This window comes from Macaca fascicularis, chromosome 11 (genome assembly GCF_037993035.2).
Source record: "Macaca fascicularis isolate 582-1 chromosome 11, T2T-MFA8v1.1".
Classification (NCBI taxonomy): Eukaryota; Metazoa; Chordata; class Mammalia; order Primates; family Cercopithecidae; genus Macaca; species Macaca fascicularis.
This window is the reverse complement of record NC_088385.1, coordinates 55,197,816-55,215,402: the sequence shown is the minus strand read 5'-3', so window position 1 is coordinate 55,215,402 and position 17,587 is coordinate 55,197,816. Positions and strand designations below refer to the sequence as shown.

Here is a 17,587-nt window from a genome sequence, read left to right as displayed (position 1 = left end):
TGTTGGATTGACTCTTTTATCATTATTAAATGTATCTTTTTTTAAATTTATTTTTTATTATTATTATACTTTAAGTTCTAGGGTACATGTGCATAACGTGCAGGTTTGTTACATATGTATACTTGTGCCATGTTGCTGTGCTGCACCCATCAGCTCGTCAGCACCCATCAACTCGTCATTTACATTATCTCTACTAATTTTTGAGTAAATCTATTTTTATATTAATATAGTTATAACAACTTTCTTTTTGTTAGTATTTGCTTGGAATATATTTTACATTATTTTACTGCCAATATAAGTGTCTTCATTTTTTGGAGATTTATTTTGTCTTTTTTTTTCCTTCAACTTTTAAGTTCAGGGATACATGTGCAGGATGTGTAGCTGTGTTACATAGTTAAACATGTGCCATGGTGGTTTGCTGCACAAATCATCCTATCACCTAGGTATTAAGTCTAGCATGCATTAGATATTCTTCCTGATGCTCTCCCCACCCCACCCACCACTCCAACAGGCCCTAGTGACCCACAATGTAGTGCCCCACATTGTAGTTCCCCACAATGTGTCCACGTGTTCTCATCATTCAGCTCCCACTTGTAAGTGAGGAAAGGCAGTGTTTAGTTTTCTGTTCCTGTGTTATTTTGCTGAGGATAATGGCTTCCAACTCCATCCATGTCCCTGCAAAGGACATGATCTCATTCTTTTTTATGGCTGCATAGTATTCCATGGTGTATATGTACCACATTTTCTTTATCCAGTCTTTATACAGTCACTAATGGGCATTTAGGTTGATTCCATGTCTTTGCTGTTATGAACAGTGCTGCAGTGAACATACATGTGCATGTGTCTTTATGGCAGAATGATTTATATTCCTTTGGGTATATACCCAGTAATGGGATTGCTAGGTCAAATGGTATTTCTGCTTCTAGGTCTTTAAGGAACTGCCACATTGTGTTCCACAATGATTAACTAATTTACATTCCCACCAACAGTGTAAAAGTGTTCCTTTTTCTCTGCAACCTCACCAGCATCTGTTGATTGACTTTAATAACAGCCATTCTGACTGGCATGAGATGGTATCTCATTGTGGTTTTGATTTGCATTTCTCTAATTATCAGTGATGTTGAGAATTTTTTCGTACGTTTTTCGGCTGCATGTATGTCTTCTTTTGAGAAGTGTCTGCTCATGTCCTTTGCCTACTTTTTAATAGGGTTGTTTCTTTTTCGCTTATAAGTTTGTTTAAGTTCCTTGTAGACTCTGGATATTAGACCTTTGTCAGATGGATAGACTGCAAAAATTTTCACCTATTCTGTAGGTTGTCTGTTCACTTTGATGATAGTTTCTTTTGCTGTGCAGAAGCTCTTTAGTTTAATTAGATTCCATTTGTCAATTTTTGCTTTAGTTGCAATTGCTTTTGCCATTTTTGTCAAGAAATCTTTGCCTGTGTCTATGTCCTGAATGTTACTGTCTAGATTTTCTTCTAGTTTTTATAGTTTTTGGTTTTACTTTTAAGCCTTTAATCTATCTTGAGTTAATTTTTGTACACAGTGTAAGAAATGGGTCCAATTTCAATTTTCTACGTATGACTAGCCAGTTGTCCCAGAATCATTTATTAAATAGGAAATCCATTCCTCATTGGTGGTTTTTGTTAGATTTGTCGAAGATCAGATGGTTGTAGATGTGCGGTCTTATTTCCGAGTTCTCTATTCTGTTCCATTGGCCTATGTGTCCGTTCTTGTACCAGTACCATGCTATTCTGGTTACTGTAGCCTTGCAGTATAGTTTGAAGTAAGATAGCATGATGCCTCTAGCTTTGTTCTTTTTGCTTAGGACTGTTTTGGCTATCTGAGCTCTTTTTGCTTCCATGTTAATTTTAAAATAGTTTTTTTCTAGTTCTATGAAGAATGTCAATGGCAGTTTAATGGGACAAGCATTGAACCTATACATTACTATGGGCAGTATAGCCATTTTCACAATATTGACTTTTCCTATTCATGAACATGAAATGTTCTTCCACTTGCTTGGGTCTTCTCTGATTTTCTTGAGCAATGGTTTGTAGTTCTCCTTGAAGAGGTCCTTCACTTCCCTTCCTGGCTGTATTCCTAGATATTTTATTCTTTTTGTAGCAATTGTGAATGGGAGTTCATTCATGATTTGGCTCTCTGCTTGCCTGTTGTTCGTGTATAAGAATGCTAGCAATTTTTGCACATTGATTTTGTATCCTGAGACTTTGCTGAAGTTGCTTATCAGCTTATGAAGCTTTTGGGCTGAGATGACTGGGTATTCTAGATAAAAGATCATGTCATCTGCAAACAAAGATAGTTTGACCTCCTCTCTTCCTATTTGAGTATCCTTTATTTCTTTCTCTTGCCTGATTGCCCTGGCCAGAACTTCTAACACTATGTTTAATAGGAGTGATGAGGGAGGGCAACCTTGTCTTGTGCTGGTTTGCAAGGAGGGAATGCTTCCTGCTTTTGCCCATTCAGTATGATATTGGTTGTGGGTCTGTCATATATGGCTCTTATTATTTTGAGGTATGTTCCTTCAAAACCTAGGTTATTGAGTTTTCTTTTTAATATGAAGGGATGAATTTTATCAAAGGTTTTTTCTGCATCTATTGAGATAATCATGTGGTTCTTGTCTCTAGTTCTGATTATGTGATGGATCACATTTATTGATTTTTGCATGTTGAACTAACCTTGCATCCTGGGAATGAAGGTGACTTGATCGTGGTAGACAAGTTTTTTGATGTGCTAGTGGATTTGGTTTGCCAGTATTTTGCTGAGAATTTTTGCATTGATATTAATCAAGAACATTGGCCTGAAGTTTTCATTTTCTTGTTGTATCTCTACCCGGTTTTTGTATCAGGATGATGCTGCCCTCATAGAATGAGTTAGGGAGGAGTCCCTTCTTTTCAATTGTTTGGAATAGTCTCAGTAGAAATGTCACTAGCTCTTCTTTATACCTCCGGTACAATTCAGCTGTAAATCTGTCTGGTACAGGGCTTTTTTTGTTGGTAGGCTATTTATTACTGCCTCAATTTCAGAACTTGTTATTGGTGTATTCACAGATTCAATTTTTTCCTGGTTCACTCTTGGGAGGGTGTATGTCTCCAGGAATTCACCAATTTTTTTCTAGACTTTCTAGTTTATGTGCATAGAGGTGTTTATAGTTTTCTCTGATGGCTGTTTGTATTTCTGTGGGGTCAGTGGGGACATTCCCCTTATCATTTCTGATTGTGTTTCTTTGATTCTTCCCTCTTTTCTTCTTTATTAGTCTAGCTAGAGTCTGTTTTATTAATGTTTTGAAAAAACCAGCTCCTGGATTCGTTGATATTTTGAAGGGCTTTTCTTGTCTCTGTCTCCTTCAGTCCAGCTCTGATCTTGGTTACTTCTTGTTTTCTGCTAGCTTTGGGGTTTGTTTGCTTTTGGTTCTCTAGTTCTTTTAGTTGACATTTTAGGTTGTTAACTTGAAATCTTTCTAGCTTTTTGATGTGAGCATTTAGTGCTGTAAATTTCCTTCTTAACACTGCTTTAGCTGTGTCTCAGAGATTCTAGTACATTGTCTCTTTGTTCTCATTAGTTTCAAATAACTTCTTGAATTCTACCTTAGTTTCATTACTTACCCAAGGGTTATTCAGGAGCAGGTTGTTCAATTTCCATGTAGTTGTGCAGTTTTGAGTGAATTTCTTAATCTTGAGTTCTAATTTGATTGCACTGTGGCATGAGAGAATGTCATGATTTCAATTCTTTTGCATTTGTTGAGGAGTGTTTTACTTCCAATTATGTGATCAATTTCAGAGTAACTGTCATCTGGCAATGATAAGAATGTACATTCTGTTGTTTTGGGTGGAAAGTTCTGTAGCTATGTCTCAGGTTCACTTGACCCAGAGTTGAGTTCAGGTCCTGAATATCTTTGTTAATTTTCTGTTTCAATTATCTACCTACTATTGACAGTGGAGTGTTAAAGTCTGTCACTATTATTGTGTGGCAGTCTAAGTGCCTCTGTAGGTCTTTAAGAGCTTGCTTTATGAATCTGGATGGTCCTGTATTGGGTGCCTGTATATTTAGAATAGTTAGCTCTTCTTATTGAATTGAACTCTTTACCATTATGTAATACCCTTCTTTGTCTTTTTTGATTTTTGTTGGTTAAAATCTGTTTCATCAGAAATTAAGATTCTGACCCTTACTCCTTTCTGTTTTCCATTTGCTTGGTAAATTTTCCTCCATCCCTTTATTTTGAGTGTATGCGTGTCTTTGCACTTGAGATGGTCTCTTGAAGGCAGCATACCAATGGATCTTGGATCTTTATCCAGCTTGCCATTCTGTGTCATTTAATTGGGGCATTTAGTCCATTTACATTTAAGGTTAGTATTATTATATGTAAATTTGATCCTGTCATCATGATGCTTGCTGGTTGTTTTGCAGACTTGTTAATGTAGTTGCTTCACAGTGTCACTGGTCTGTATACTTCAGAGTGCTTTTTGGCTGCAAATAATTTTTCCTTTCCATATTTAGTGCCTCCTTCAGGAGCTCTTGCAAGGCAGGCCTGGTGGTGACGAATTCCCTCAGATTTGCTTGCCTGAAAAGGACTTTATTTCTCCTTCACTTATGAAGCTTAGTTTGGCCGGATATGAAATTCTGGGTTGGAAATTCTTTTCTTTAAGAATGTTGAATATTGGCCACTAATCTTTTCTGGCCTATAGGGTTTTCACTGAAAGGTCCACTGTTAGTCTGATGGGCTTCCCTGTGTAGGTGACCTGGCCTTTCTCTCTGATTGCCCTTAACATTTTTTTCTTTCATTTTGACCTTGGTGAATCTGATAATTATGTGTCTTGGGGTTTATCTTCTCATGCAGTATCTTATTCGGTTCTCTAGATTTATTGAATTTGAATGTGGGTCTGTCTTGCTAGGTTGGGGAAGTTCTCCTGGATGATATAGTGAAGTATATTTTCCAACTTGGTTCCATTCTCCTTGTCTCTTTCAGGTACCCTAATCAGTCACAAGCTCGGTCTTTTTACAACATGGTTCTCAGATGTTTTGTTCACTTCTTTTCATTCTTTTTTCTCTATTCTTGTCTGCCTTATTTCAGCAAAATAGTCTTCAAGCTCTGAGATTCTTTCCTCCATTTGATCTATTCTGCTATTAATACTTGCGACTGCATTGTGAATTTCTTGTGTTGTGTTTTTCAGCTCCATCAGGTCTTTTATTTTTTATTTTTTTTGAGATGGAGTTTCGCTCCTTCACCCAGGCTGGAGTGCAGTGGCATGATCTCAGCTCACTGCAACTTCTGCCTTCTGGTTTCAAGTGATTCTCCTGCCTCAGCCTCCCGAGTAGTGGGGATTACAGGCACCCACCACCACATCTGGCTAAGTTTTGTATTTTTAGTAGAGAGGGGGTTTCACCATGTTGGCCAGGCTGTTCTTGAACTCCTGACCTCGTGATCCGTCCACCTTAGCCTCCCAATGTGCTGGGATTACAGGCATGAGCCACTGTGCCCGGCCCATCAGGTAATTTATATTCCCCTCCAAAACTGGCTATTCTGGCTATTATCTCCTGTATTGTTCTATCATGATTCTTAGCTTATTTGCATTGGGTTAGAACATGTTCCTATAGCTCAGCAAAGTTTGTTATTAGCCACCTTCTGAAGCCTACTTCTATCAATCCAACCATTTCTGCCTCAGCCCAGTTCTGTGCCCTTGCTGGAGAAGTGCTGCAATCATTTGGAGGAAAAGAGGCACTATAGCTTTTTGAGTTTTCAACTTTTTCCATTGATTCCTTCTTATCTTCATGGGCTTATCTAACTTTGATCTTTGAGGTTGCTGACCTTTGAATGGGGTTTTTGTTAGGTCTTTTTTGGTGATGTTTTTGTTTTCTGTTTGTTTTTCTTTTACCAGTCAGGCTACTTTACCATAGGGCTGCTGCAGTTTGCTGGAGGTCTGCTCCAGGCCCCAGTTGCCTTGTTTTTTCTTATACCTGGAGGCATCACTAGTGAAGTCTGTGAAACTTCAAAGATGGCAGCCTGCTCTTTTCTCTGGAAGCTCTATTCCACAGTGAGTAGGGACCTGTTGCTGCCACAGTGTGCCTGTGGGAGGTGTCTGGAGGCCCCTGTTGGGAGGTCTCACCCAGTCAGGAGAAACAGGATCAGGCAGCTGCTTAAAGAAGCAGTCTGGCTGCTTTTTGGTAGACCAGGTGTGCTGCCTTTGAGTGGGATCCCTTTCTCATCTGAACAATTTGTTTTCTCCAAAGCTGGCAGGCTGGAACTGCTGAGTCTACTGAACCACAGAGATCCAAACTCCCTTCCCCACCAGGAACTTGGACCTGTCTCAGGCAGATTCCAGCCCCTGCCATTGGCTGGCTGGAATTTTAACTGCTTTACTTCTTGGGTTCAGTCCCCTTCCTAGGGACACGTAGGGATGGATTTCTCACCTTGCCTGGAATCCTGGAGCTGGAATATGTAAAACTCCTGGGTCTCTGTGTGTGCCTGAGTGGTTGCCCGGCCAAGACTCCACACAGCTCTGTGTATCAGAGTTGAGGCCCTGGTGGCATAGACTCATGAGGGAATCTCCTGATCTGTGGGTTGCAAAGATACGTGGGAGAAGCGAGGTTTCTCAGGCAGGGTTGCACTATCACTCACCATTTCCCTTGGCTGGGAGTGGGGGTCCCTTTGGCTCTGTGCTGCTCCTAGGTGGGCTGCCACCGCCCCCCGCAACTTTTCTTTGTTCTCCATTTGTTGAGTGGTTTGCCTAGTCAGTCTCAGTGCAAGAACCTGTATATTTCAGTTCAAGGTACTGAATTCACTCTCCCCTTTTCATTCCTCTCTGTGAGTGCCACGGACCACAGCTGCTTCTAATCAGCCATCTTAGATCCAGCTAAATATGTTTCCTATAAGTAACTTATAGTTGGGTTTTATTTTTTAATGCAATATGACAATATATAACTTTTTTTTTTTTTTTTTTTTTTTTTTGAGACGGAGTCTCGCTCTGTCGCCCAGGCTGGAGTGCAGTGGCCGGATCTCAGCTCACTGCAAGCTCTGCCTCCTGGGTTCACGCCATTCTCCTGCCTCAGCCTCCCCAGTAGCTGGGACTACAGGCGCCCGCCACCTCGCCCGGCTAGTTTTTTGTATTTTTTAGTAGAGACGGGGTTTCACCGTGTTAGCCAGGATGGTCTCGATCTCCTGACCTCGTGATCCGCCCGCCTCGGCCTCCCAAAGTGCTGGGATTACAGGCTTGAGCCACCGCGCCCGGCCGACAATATATAACTTTTAACTGAAATGTTTAGTCAATTTACACTTAATGCAATTATTCATATATTCTGATATAAATTTAGCATCTGACTATAAGTCCCATTTGTGCTATCTAGTTTTTTTCTCTCCTTTCTTGTCTTCTTCTGAATTTACTAAGAAATTTTATTATCCCATTTTTCTTCTACACTTAGTAAATATACTTTTTCCACTGTTTTTACTGGTGGTTCTAGAGCTTACAGCATGTCTTATTGTAGCCTAATATAAAGTCGTACTCTTGCTAACTTCCAAAGTGCAAGGACCTTACAAATGTTTAACTCCATTTCTCCTTCCAGCCTTTTGTGTTATGGCTGGCATATATTTAAATTATATATCTATATCTATTTATGTATTTAATATATATAGAGAATATATAATTAATTTCATATATTTTAATAATATATTTAAGTAGTTAAATGTATTTTTAAATTAAAATATTGCATTTTAAAATAATAAATATTAAAAATATATTTAATTCTCTATATATAGAATATATGTATTTAAAATCTATATATATATTTCTTTTTTTTTTCAATGTTCAGTTTCCTTTAATGACCCCCATCTCCCTGAAGGGCAGGTGCAGGCAGCTAGGTGATGGCAAGAGATGTTCACTTGAAGATCTTGCCCTGATTGAAGACTTTGCCTACATGCTGGAAGGCCCCCTCCCAGGAAAAGTACTCTCGAACCAGCGTCTGGGTCTCCTCGCTGCAGGATCCAGTTTCCGCCATGTGTATGACTCATAGTCCACCTGCCAATCTGGACTCAGTGGAAAGGCAAGGTCCTGGCCTCGGAAGACCCAGACTCCAGAAATGGAGCTGCTATTGTTGGTTCCAAAGAGGATGACACTGGCGAAGGCATTCTTCCTCAGCTTGTCCAGTCGCTGGAACATTCCAGTGATGAGATTGCAGCTCATGAAGGTATGAGTGAGTTCTTCAGGGAAGCGATACTCTGAGTACCACAGGGACCAGCTGTCCTTATCAAAGTGCTCCCAGAAATATGGCAGTGCCACAGAGAGTGTGTGCTCATTGGAGTACTTGCGTTTAAATTCATCCAACACGAAGGTACTCTTGGGCAAGTGAGCGAAGGGGTCCTTGGGCTTGGGCTCAGCAGCCAGCGCCTGCTTACATTCATCCATCTCCCCCTCAGGAGCAGGGGCAGCCGCCTTTTTCTCTTCCTTCCGCTCAGCCTGGGGCTTCTGCTTCTCTTCCTGTGAACCCTTCTTTTTCCGCGGTGTATCTTTTTTAGGCTGGGTCTCTGCAAACTTTTTAGCATCAAACTGGGCCATCTTCCCCCAAGACAGCCCGGAAGGGGGGTAGATTAATACAGGTGAGGAACCAGCGGTTGGTATTGGGAGAGGCCTGGCGGAAAGAAGGCTCTAGGACCTGCTTATAGAGACACAACAGGGTGCAGACAACTGTGATGTCAGCCAATGTCACTCGTTCGCCCACCAGAAAAGTCCTCGTCTTCAAGTGAGCATCCAGCAGCCCCAGAATTCACCTCACTTCCTCCTTTGCATTCTCAGTGGCCTGTTTGTTGTGGTGCAGGATGCCCAACGTGGGGAATACCCAGGTACTGGCTGGGGGCACTATATCGGAATCAGCAAAGCTCACCCACTGCACCACCTGGGCTGCTGCCTCTGGAGTACTTCCCCGCAGCGCCTCATTGCTCACATAGTAGGGCAATGGCGCTGCTCTCAAACACACAGAATCCATCCTTACCCAGAACCTTGCTGGCAGGAAATTTGCGGAGAAATTCAGGGGTGCAGTTGGTTTGGCCAAAATGGAAGTGGGGTGGTGCGGAGAGCACACGGACCTGAGCCCCACTGTACTGAGCAGGGATGAGAGCCTTGAAGGCCCTCCAGTTTTCAGGATAGGTATACAGGGTCCCAGCCGCCATGGTGATTCCGCAAAGAAAAAGCTAAAAATATATATATATATATATATTATATATATACACACATATATATATACATACACACACACATCAAACATGCAAGATGTTATTCTTGTTTAATACAGTTCTATTAGAATATATATCTATATACGTAGATATATATATCTACGTATATAGATATATATTCTAATACAACTGTATTATATATATAGATATATATATAGATATATATCTATATTCTTATATATGTGCAAATGTGTGTGTGTGTGTGATTTATTACTGGAAAGCCAAGAAGCCCCACAATCTGCTGTCTACAAGCTGGAGAATCAGGAAAGCTGGTCATGTAATTGAGTTCAAGTTCAAAGGCCTGAGAACCAGGGGAGTTGGTATCATGAGTTCCAATCCAAGTCCAAAGGCCTTGAGAACCACAATCCCTGAGGTCCAGTGGCGGGAGAGACAGATGTCCCTGTTCTAACAGAAACAAATTTGTTCCTCCTCCACCTTTTTGTTCTACTGAGGCCCTCAACAGATTGGATGATGCTCACCCACATTGGTGAGGATGGTTGTCTTTACTCAGTCTACCAATTCCAATACTAATCTCGTCCAGAAACACCCTTATATACACAGCCAGAAATAATGTTTTATCAGCTATCTGGGCATCCTCTCATCCCACCAAGTTGATACATAAAATCAGCCATCACAACAGTCAATATTAGTTTGGATTTACCCACAAATTTACAGTTTTCTTATTGATCTTCATTCCTTCTTGTTTTTCTTCTTCCAAACTGAATCATTGTCCTTTTTCCTGAAGGACTCTCATGAAATCTGCTGATGATAAATTCTCTCATTTGTAGTCTAAAAGTTGTCTTGATTTAACCTTTGTTTTTAAAGAATATTTTTACTGGCTATAGAATTCTTGCCAGTTATTTTCTTCCTGAATTTTTGAAGCTCACATACCTTTTCTTTTAACTTCCATTGTTTTCATGGAGAAGTTAGAGGTTTTTAAAAAATTTTATTTCCATCATTTTGGGGAACAGGTGGTTTTTGGTTACATGGATAAGTTTTTTAGTGGTAGTTTACTAGATTTTGGTGCACCCATCACCAGAGCAGTGTACACTGTACCTGGCATGTAGTCTTTTATGTCTCACCCCCCCTTCCACCCTTCCTCTCAAGTCCTCAAAATCCGTTATAGTATTCTTATGCTTTTGTATCTTCATAGTTTAGCTCTGACTTGTAAGTGAGAAAATACAATATTTGATTTTCCATTCCCGAGTTACTTCTCTTAGAATAATGGTCTCCAGCTCCATCGAGGCTGCTGTGAATGCCATTATTTTTTCCTTTTTATGGCTGAGTAGTAGTCCATGGTGTATATATAGATATATCTATATCTATATATATCACATTTTTTATCCACTCGTTGGTTAACAGACATTTAGGCGGGTTCCATATTTTTGCAATTGCGAATTGTATTGTTATAAACAAACATGCATGTGCAAATGTCTTTTTCATACATGACTTATTTTCCTCTGGATAGTATTACTTTCAATATTACTGCTACCTAAAAGGTAATACATCTTTTCTTTCTTGCTGCTTTTATTATTTTTCTTTGTCACCTCTTTCACTATGATGTATCTTGGTTTGAGATTCTTTATATATATCCTGTTTGGAACTTGGAGCTTGGAGCTATTCCTGAATCTTAGCTTGATGGTACCTTTTGTCAGTTTGAGAGAATTATCTTGGAATACTGCATCTGCCTAATTATCTCCTACCTCTCCTTCTGTGGTTCCAATTATTTGTACATTATGTGTTCTCACCATTCCCTCATATATTTTATATTCTTCTCTGTATCTTCTATCCTGTTTTCCTCAGTTCAGTCTGGATGTTTTCTTCTAACCCATCCTCATCGAACTTCTTTCTTTTATGTTTAATATGCTGTTATACACATCCATTACATTATTTTGTATTGTTTTCTTTGAGAGACAGGGTCTCACTCTGTTGCCCAGGCTGGAGTTCAGTGGCATGAGCAATCCTTCGGCCTGAGCCACCTGAGCAGCTAGGACTACAGGCATGTAACATCACATCCAGCCAATTGTTAACTTTTTTTGAGAGAGATAGGATGTCACTATGTTGTTCAGGCTGGCCTTGAACTCCTGGCCTCAAGCGATCTTCCCACCTCAGACTCCCAAACTGCTGGAATACACGCATAAGCCACCACGCCCAGCCCATTAAGTTCTTGAGTTATTGTAGTTTTAGTTATAAAACTAATATGTGATTCTTTTATATAGGTTCCACTTCTCTGGAATCTATATTGTCATCTAATTTCTTAATATATTAATTATTTGGGCCTGAATAGAACAAAATATTTTTAACATAAGCCAGTCATTTCATAATCATAGCAAAAGAATGATAGTTTGAATAGGCATCCTTGTTTTGTTCCTGACTTTAATAAAAATGCTTCTGGTAATTCACTGTTAGGTATAATATTAGGTATCAGTTTATAGACAATTTTTTATTATGTTATAGATATCCATTTTTTAGATTTAAGGAGATACTATCAAAATAGATATTGATTTTTGTAAAGTAGATTTTCAGCATTTACTGAGATTATCATATATGTCTTCTTATTGGACCATTATACATTTTTTTTTTTTTTTTTGAGACAGAGTCTCGCTCTGTCGCCCAGGCTGGAGTACAGTGGCCGGATCTCAGCTCACTGCAAGCTCTGCCTCCTGGGTTTATGCCATTCTCCTGCCTCAGCCTCCCAAGTAGCTGGGACTACAGGCGCCCGCCACCTTGCCCGGCTAGTTTTTTGTTTTTTAGTAGAGATGGGGTTTCACCGTGTTAGCCAGGATAGTCTCGATCTCCTGACCTTGTGATCCGCCCATCTTGGCCTCCCAAAGTGCTGGGATTACAGGCTTGAGCTACAGCGCCCAGCCCGGTTATAAATTTTTTTAATATTAAATGATCATTACATTCATGAGAAAACCCCTCATGGATGCACTTTTATTTATTTATTTATTTTTGAGATGAAGTCTCACTCTTGTCCCTCAGGCTGGAGTGCAATGGCATGATCTCAGCTTACTGCAACCTCCGCCTCCCAGGTTCAAGCGATTCTGCTGCCTCAGCCTCCCAAGTAGCTGTGATTACAGGCGCCTGCCACCACACCCAGCTAATTTTTGTATTTTTAGTAGAGACGGGGTTTCACCATGTTGGCCAGGCTGATCTCCAACTCCTGACCTCAGGTAATCTGCCCACCTCAGCCTCCCAAAGTGCCGGGATTACAGGTGTGAGCCACCGCGCCTGACCTATGTATCTTCTTTTTACATACCATTACATTAAGTTTATTTGCATTTGGAGGTGTTCATATATATACACATATACAAACAATTAAAAGCGGTGGTATTTAGGTTTTGGTATTAAGTTTGTGTTACCTTACTCACTATGCACTTAAATCTTAAATAGTGTTGATTTTGACCCATCTATCAAAGATAAAGAGCGGTATGTATAAGTTTGCTACAATTGTGGTTCTGGATATATTTCCTTGTATTTTCATGTTTTTGCTTCATTCATTTTGAAAGTGTACTAAATAGCATAGAAGATGTATACTAAATAGCATACATCTTCATTGTGGATGATAGCACTCCTCATTACAAAATGGAACTACTTTTTGGTTTAATGTTTTCTTCTTAAATTTCACTTGCTGTGATGTTAATATATCCATCTGTTCTTTCTTTTTATATGCTTTCACCTTATATATGTTTGTCCATCATTTTAGTTTTAACATATCTTTATTATTTTGTTATATGTAGATTATCTTCAAGTGGCATATCATTAGTTTCTTAAAACTGTGCCTTTTAATAAGGAAACCTAAAACTTTGTATTTAATACTACCATGATTTTTACATTTATGGTCATAAATTATGCTTTACTTTATTCCTGTTGCTTTATTCAATAATTTTTTGTTGTAAGCTTCCTTTCTCTACTTTTATTTTTTGCCATAAAAATAGACATAAGAGTTACCATTTATTGGCCAGATGCGGCGGCTCACACCTGTAATCCCAGCACTTTGGGAGGCTGAGGCGGGCAGATCATGAGGTCAGGAGATTGAGACCACAGTGAAACCCCATCTCTACCAAAAATACACAGAATCAGCCGTGCGTAGTGGCGGGCATCTGCAGTCCCAGCTACTTGGGAGGCTGAGGCAGGAGAATGGCATGAACCTGGGAGGTGGAGTTTGCAGTGAGCTGAGATTGTACCACTGCACTCCAGCCTGGGTAACAGAGCAAGACTCCGTCTCAAAAAAAAAAAAAAAAAAAAAAAAAAGAGTTACCATTTATCACATAATCAACCAGCACACTGTTCTATATACATTATCTTTTTAACAGATTTATTGAGACATAATTGATACAAAAAGAACACTTTATACAAATGTGTACAATTTGATGAGTTTGGACATATGCAAACACCCATGATACTATCAACACAATCAAGGTAACAGACATATCCGACACCTCACAAAGTTTCCTTATGTCTCTTTTGTTTAAATTTTTTGTTTGTGTATGTGTGTAACAGCACTTAATGTGAGGTCTACCCTCTTAACAAATGTTGAAGTATGTGATATCATATTGTTGCCTATAGGTACTATGTCGTACAGCAGATATCTAGAGTTTACTCATCTAGCGTAACCAAAACTTTATACCCATTGAACGACAACTCACCACTTCCCCCACCCACTGGCACCCTGTTAACCACTATTGTATTCTCTGCTTCTATGTGTTTGACTATTGCAGATACCCCATATAAGCGGAACCATGCAGTATTTGTCCTTCTGTGACTGGCTTATTTCATTTAGTATAATGTCCTCCAGGTTCATCCATGTTGACACAAATGGTAAGATTTCCTTCTTTTTAGGGCTGAGTAATATTCCATTCTATGCATATTTTCTTTATCCATTCATCAGTCAATTGACACTCAAAGCTTCTGTACAGCTAAGAAAATAATCAACAGAATGAACCTATGCAATGGGAGATAATATTTGCAAGCTATATATCAAATAAAGGGTTAATTTCCTAAATATATAAGGAATTCCTACAACTCAATAGCAAAGAAACTAATAACCCAATTATAAACTGGGCAAAGCAGTTGAACATACATTTCTACAAAGAAGGCATGCAAATGGGCCAGGTACATGAAAGATTCTCAACATCATTAACTATAAGGGAAATGAAAATAAAAACTACAATGAGATATCATCTCACAGCTACTATAGAAAAAAAGAGATAAGTTGCTGAGAATGTGGAGAAAAGGAACTCTCATACACTGTTGTTAAAAATGCAAAATGGTACAGCCACTATGGAAAACTGTATGAAAGTTCCTCAAAAGATTAGAAAAAGAACTACTATATGACCCAGCAATCCCACTTCTGGGTATATAGCCAAATGAAATGAAATTAGGATCTCAAAGAGATATTCACACTTGGCCAGGTGCTGATGGCTCATGTCTGCAATCCCAGGACTTTGGGAGGCTGAGGTGAGAGGATCACTTGAGCCAGGAATTCAACACCAGCCTGGGCAACAGAGTGAGACCTCTCTCTCTCTCTCTCTCTCTCTCTCTATCTCTATCTCTATCTCTCTCTATATATATACACACACACATATATACACACATATATACACACATACATATATATGAGATATCAACACTCCTATGTTCATTGCAGCATCATTCACAATAGCTAAGATATGCTCTGTACACTTTAAAATAATCTTAATTATTCATTACAACAATCTTGCAAGGTAGGCAGTCCCTTCATATAAATGAAAAACCTAAGGGTTGCAGAGACCATTAACTTGCCTAAGGACACTAACCCAGTAAGTGGCAGAGTTGGGACTAATACCTAGGACTTCTACACTTTACAAAGTCTTTAATGACTATTTTGTTTCTCTCTTGCTCACTCTCACTCTCTCACCCTCAGAGCATTTGTTTTATCATCTGATCATCTGCAGTTATTGGAAAAAATACATTTAGAGTTTCTGATTTTAAAATGGTATACTGGGCCATGTGTGGTGGCTCACGCCTGTAATCCTAGCACTTTGGGAAGCTGAGGCGGGTGGATCACTTGAGGTCAGGAGTTCAAGACCATCCTGGGCAACATGGTGAAACCCTGTGTCTACTAAAAACACAAAAAAATTAGCCAGGCATGGTGGTGCATGCCTGTAGTCCCAGATAATCAGGAGGCTGAGGCAGAAGAATTGCTTGAACCATGGAGGCAGAGTTTGAGGGAGCCAAGATGACGCCTCTGCACTCCAGTCTGGGCAACAGAGTGAGACTCTGTCTCAAAAAAATAAAAAATAAAATGGTATACTGAGCACATGATGTAGTGCTTAGATGTACTGAGATAGATGAATTGACAGAAGTAGGCTTCAGAAGGTGGATAATAACAAACTTCGCTGAATTAAAGAAGTATGTTCTAACCCAATGCAAAGAAGCTAAGAACAATGAAAAAACATTAAAGGAGCAGTGAACCAGAATAACCAGTTTAAAGAGGAACATAAATGACTTAATGCAGCTGAAAAATATGACATGAGAACTTCACAATGCACCCACAATTTCAATAGCTGAATAGACCAAATAGAGGAAAGGATCTTAGAGCTTGAAGACTGTCTTTTTTTTCTTTTCTTTCTTTCTTTTCCTTTTTTTTTTTTGAGACGGAGTCTTGCTCTGTCACCCAGGCTGGAGTGCAGTGGCACGATCTCAGCTCACTGCAGCCTCCTCCTCCTGGGTTCAAGCGATTCTCCTGCCTCAGCCTCCTGAGTAGCCGGGATTACAGGTGTCTGCCACCACACCTGGCTAATTTTTATATTTTTAGTAGAGATGGAGTTTTGCCTTGTTGGCCAGGCTGGTCTTGAACTCCTGACCTCAGGTGATCCCCCTGCCTCAGCCTCCCATAGTGCTGGGACTACAGGCGTAAGCCAGTGCACCCAGCCTGAAGACTATCCTGCTGACAGGCAGACAAGAATAGAGAAAAAAAGAATGAAAAGAAATGAACAAAACCTCTGAGAATTATGGAATTATGTAAAAAGACCAAACCCATGACTGATTGGGGTACCTGAAAGAGACAAGGAGAATGAAACCAAGTTGGAAAACACACTTCACTATATCATCCAGGAGAACTTCCCCAACCTAGCAAGACAAGCCAATGTTCAAACTCAGGAAATCCAGAGAACCCCAGTAAGACACTCCATGAGAAGATCACCCCCAAGACACATAATTTTCAGATTCTCCAAGGTCAAAATTAAGAGAAAAATGTTAAGAGCAGCCAGAGAGAAAGGCCAGATCAACTACAAAGGGAAGCCTATCAGATTAACAGCAGGCCTTTCAGGACAAACCCTACAGGCCAGAAGAGACTGGAGGTCAATAATCAAAATTCTTGAAGAATGTCCAACAGAGAATTTCATATCTGGCCAAACTAAGCTTCGTAAGTGAAGGAAGAATAAAATCCTTTTCAGACAAGTAAATGCTGAGAGAATTTGTCACCACCAGGTCTGCCTTGCAAGAGCTCCTGAAGGAAGCACTAAATATGGAAAGGAAAAACTGTTACCAGCCACTACAAAAACCCACTGAAGTACACAGACCAAAGATACTATTAAGCAACTACATTAACAAGTCTGCAAAATAACCAGTCAGCATCATGATGACAGGATCAAATTCACACAAAATAATACTAACCTTAAATGTAAATGCGCTAAATGCCCCAATTAAAAGACACAGGATGGCAAGCTGGATAGAAAGACAAGACCCATTTGGTGTGCTGTATTCAAGACTCTTCTTGTATGCAAAGACATACATAGGCTCAAAATGAAGGGATGCAGGAAAATTTACCAAGCAAATGGGAAGTAGAAAAAAGCAGGGGTTGCAATCCTAGTTTCTGATGAAACAGACTGTAAACCAACAAAGATCAAAAAAGACAAGGGCATTACATAATGGTAAAGGGTTCAATTCAACAAGAAGAGCTAACTCTCCTAAATATATATGTACTCAATATAGGAGCACCCAGTTTCATAAAACAAGTTCTTAGATACCTACAAAGAAACTTGGACTCTCACACAATAATAATGGGAGACTTTAACACGCCACTGTCAATATTAGACAGATCACTGAGACAAAAAATTAACAAAGATATTCAGGATGTGAAATCAGCTCAGGATAAAGTGGACCTGACAGACAGCTACAGAACTCTCCACACAAAATCAACAGAGTATACATTCTATTCAGTACCACATGGCACTTACTCTAAAATCAATCACGTAATTGGAAGTAAACCACTCCTCAGCAAATGCAAAAGAACTGAAATTATAACAGACAGTCTCATACCACAATGCAATCAAATTAGAACTCAAGATTAAGAGACTTACTC

At 39.6% G+C, this 17,587-nt stretch overlaps 1 pseudogene across 1 annotated transcript; it reads right to left on the bottom strand.

Moving 5' to 3' along the window:
- Positions 1–7,796: 7,796 nt before the first annotated feature.
- LOC102142838 (elongation factor 1-gamma-like) lies at positions 7,797–9,193 on the bottom strand (annotated as a pseudogene). Its single transcript, XR_001483745.4, has one exon. The product of XR_001483745.4 is annotated as an elongation factor 1-gamma-like (transcript).
- Between the last annotated feature and the right edge of the window lie 8,394 nt (positions 9,194–17,587).